Below are 4,204 nucleotides of genomic sequence, written 5' to 3'. Positions count from 1 at the left end.
TGTACAATCTCAAATCATTGCCCTGTTCAAAAAGAATTGACAGTATTTCTGGGGCCAGACCATGAAGATATCATTCTGGTCACTCCCAAGTCCCTGTTCTCTGCCCTATAGCCTATAAGAAAAAAAGAAAAGAAGGGAAGATCAGAGGGAAGTGGCTTGTTTTCTGTGGAAGTATAAAGCTTAGTTCATAGTAAGCACTCAAAAAGTCAAATGACTGAGAAAGACCACAGATCAGACAGCGGTTTTAACAACCTGCTGGGAAAGGTCTCTATTAGGAACAAAGAGAGGAAAGCTTCAGCCTGAGGCTCAGAAGGTATAGAAAGTCTGAAAGGAGGTAAGTATTAAAGTACAGGGGAAGAAAACACCCCCAAGACCCTAACTTTAATGGGACAATTGAAAAAAGGGAAATAGAAATCAAACAACTGGATGCCCATCCTGACATGCCGTGGCATCTACGCTTGCCTGGTAGCCAGACAAGTGCCAGCCAGACAAGCACTTCTTGATTTGCCAGTCATGTCCAGCTTACCTACAAGTCCTTGCTGAGAGGTGTTTCGTGTGCCTAAGAGAGGACAATGGGGTTTAGTAAAACACGAACCCTATGGAAAGACAAGGGGCAGAGTCCTTGTTTGCTGGCCCACTGAGGGCTGGACAGAGTAGAAGCACCAAAAATTCCAAACTCTCTGTTACCAGCTTTGACCCAGGGAAAAGAGCATCTAGATTCCCACTCTAAAGATGGTGGGGGGGGGGCAAACCTGACCCATATCACATGCATTAGTCCTGGTCATCCTGCAGTTGATGGGCAACTCATACCAGGCAGGGGAAGGGAGCTGGTTAGGGGAAAGTCTTAGTTTATATTTTAACTTCAAACTTATCAGTGCCTCAAATACAATTTAGTCTTAAAATTTTAAGCCCTGAAATAAAAGACAAAAGTGTAATTTTTTTTTTTAATTTTCCTCACTCTCTGGTAGTCGATTTCCTCCCAATCTCTGGTTTTACCCTGACATAGAGTCCACAATCTTCATCACACCATCTGTGATCATGGACATGGGCCTTTCTAGAGGGAAGCCTAGGGCTCAGCTCCTGATGAGCTGTGCTAGTACACCCCGTGCCTGTGATACTCCAAACAGGACTGTGTAGTAATTCATCTCCGTCATACCATAGCACTGGAGCAGCACTCCACTGTGGGCATCTGCACTGGGCCAGGGACTCTTGGCCTTGCCCTGCTCTTAGAGGACACTGGGCACAATCTTATACAACTGAGCCACCATTAAGCAGGTATTTCAGAGCAAACTCTCACTGACAGACATGTCATGAATCAGTCTTTCTTAATACCGCCTGGGACAACCCGTCCTGAGCTGAGGGTGCTCCAGATGTAGTCTTGTAATTTCTCATCTGACACATCTTTGCCAAATTCCTTCTGTAGTTGTGCCAACCAGGCAAGCACATCTTGATTTGCCAGTCCACGAAGGGGCCCTGCCAGCCCATTCATGGCCACTGTAAGGACAGGTAGGGATCTGAAAGGGCACTGCCCACCAAGTGGCTGCTATGGGCACTTCCATTGCCACCCTTGTGGTCACTGTGAATGGTGGGGTACATGTGCACGAGCTCAGTCAGTTTAGCCTAACATGCTGGTGAAATTGTGGGACCAATCCAGCTTAGTGTCCATGGCCCCAATACTGCTGCCCTGTTGGTAGAAGTTCCAGTAGATCTTTGCTGCAACACAAAGTAGCTTGGCAATCAGATCCGCACAGTCTTCGTAAATCAACTCCCAGTGCTTGATTCAGTTGACACCCTCTGCATATGCTCGGGCAAAGTTACTTTCACTGTTGAGAGCAGTAATGGTTGCACTGAACTGAGACGTGGTGTAGATTGGTGGGAAAGTTGTCCAGCACGGTGACCACCTGGGAAGGCAGAGCTGCCCTCTTTGCCCACTCTTTAGAGAGCTAAGATATCTGTTCTTCTGTTGGGATCTGTCCAGTTACTAGCAGCCAAAATGAGCCCCTCAGGTAGAAGTTCTTCCCTGCCTTTAGCTTTGGGTAGCAGTTCCTGGCGTTCAGGGATACTATAGCCTCAGGAACAGTGCTCTCATCGTGATCAAGAACTGATGTTTTGTATACCAATCCCCTCATGCCTCTCAGGCACTGTGCATATGTCCAAAGTGATTTGGCCCACTACCATCTTGCCATGTTGCTGCTTGAAGGTCTTAATTCTGGCCTGTTCCCTAAGTACCAAGTCAGACAATATGTTTTTCAAATTCATGGAGGAAGCACTAACATGCTAGGCAGCAGTAACAAGACTGGATGTATTTGGCTCTTTCCTTAACTCCAGCAGAACACAACATCTCTGTTTTCTACTCATGGCTCCAGTCTTCACTCCTTCCTTACCCTGGGCCATGCAATGCCCCTTACCACTCCAGACCCATGGGGTGACAATAGGGCCCTACGACCACAAGCCAGGGGTGGGCAGCACCCACTGCACACCCAGGAGCAAGAAGGCTGGTGGTAGCACATGGCCCCGGGAATTCCATGCAGAGCCTGCTGCCAGCCAAGCGTACTGCTCTTTTAAGGTGCACAAGGGTGCATATGGGTGGCGGACAAAGGCCCCAATAGCAAGGGCCTGGCAGTGGCCTCAGCCCCATCCTGCAGAAGGTGCCCTCCCTCCTTTAATCGCTCACCTTGGCTCTTCAGAGCTGGGAGGCCACAGTGAGGAAAGCCATGGTGGGGGTACTTGGGGACCTGGAGGATACAGAGGGAAGGGAGAGAGCTGCAGCAGGAACAGGAGCTGCTGCCACCGCACCTCTCACTGTAGTTTTGATTTGCATGTTCCAAATGGCTAATGATGTTGAGCATATTTTCATGCACCTATTGGCCATTTGTATATCTTCTTTGGAAAATGTCTATTCTAGTCTTTTGCCCATTTTTTAAATTGGGTTGTTTGTCTTTCTGTTTTTGAGTTGTAGGATTTCTTTATATATTCTCTATATATGTGGTTTCCAAATATTTTCTCTTGTTCTGTAGGCTGTCTTTTATATCCATGATAAAGTCCTTTGGTGCACAAAAGTTTTTAATTCTGATGAAGTCCCATTTATCTGTTTTTTTCTTTTGTCACTCTTTCTTTGGTGTAAAGTTTAAGAAACCATTGCCTAACACAAGGCCCTGACTCAAGGTCCTGCTCCCATGTTTTCTTCTGGGAATTTTCTAGTTTTGATTCTTATATTTAAGTCTTTGATCCATTTTGGGTTAATTTTTCTATATGGTGTGAGATATGGTGTGAGGTGGAGGTTCAACTTCATTCTTTTGCATATGGACATCCAGTTTTCCCAGCACCATTTATAAAAGAGACTATTTTTGTCCACTAAGTGGTCTTTGTACCCTGTCAATATCAATTGGCTATAGATGTGAGGGTTTATTTCTGAACTCTCAGTCTGATTCTCTCTAGTGTCCTTTCCTTTCTGTATGAAGAACTCCCCCAACATGGCTTTCATGGTAGGTCTAGTGGCAAACAACTCTTATATTTTGTTCATATGGGATGTCTTAATAGGCTTCCTCATTTTTAAAAGACAATCTCATCAGATATACAATTCTTGGTTGGCAATTGTTTTCTTTCAGCACTTTAAATATTTCACCCCATTGCCTTCTTACCTCCATAGTTTTTGATCAGAAATTGACACAATATTATTGCGGCTTCCCTGAAGAGAATTCATTGCTTTTGTCTTGCAGCTTTCAGAACTATCTCCTTGTCCTTTGCATTTGACAATTTGACTACTGTATGCCTGGGCATATTTCTCTTCAAGTTTATCCTGTTTGATGTTCATGGAGCTTCTTGGAAGACTGGGACTTTCATTATGTGTATACTGGTGTGCTCGATGGTGCCTCAGAGATCTCTTAAGCTATTTTCACTTTTTCTAACTCTTTTTTCTTTCTTCTCTTTAGCCTGGTTCACTTCAATTGTTTTGTCTTTGAGGTTAATGATTCTTTCTTCTGCCAGCTCTAATCTGCTATTGAAACCATCTAGGGAATTTTTAATTTCGGTTATTGAGGTCTTCAACTACAATATTTGTGTTTGATTCCTTTTTTAAATTTCTGCCTCTGTATTGAGATTCTCATATTGTTCATTCATCATTTTCCTGATATACTTTAGTTCTTTCTCTGTGTTTTCTTTTATCTCCTCCAGCTTATTGAGAATAATTTTTCAAAAGTCTTTG

General features: G+C 44.2%; 1 pseudogene; it reads right to left on the bottom strand.

Moving 5' to 3' along the window:
- Positions 1-1,606: 1,606 nt before the first annotated feature.
- Positions 1,607-3,647, bottom strand: LOC119506808 (annotated as a pseudogene).
- Between the last annotated feature and the right edge of the window lie 557 nt (positions 3,648-4,204).

Source organism: Choloepus didactylus, chromosome 12 (genome assembly GCF_015220235.1).
Source record: "Choloepus didactylus isolate mChoDid1 chromosome 12, mChoDid1.pri, whole genome shotgun sequence".
Taxonomy (NCBI): Eukaryota; Metazoa; Chordata; class Mammalia; order Pilosa; family Megalonychidae; genus Choloepus; species Choloepus didactylus.
The sequence above is the reverse complement of the archived record's forward strand: the minus strand, read 5'-3'. Positions and strand labels throughout refer to the sequence as shown.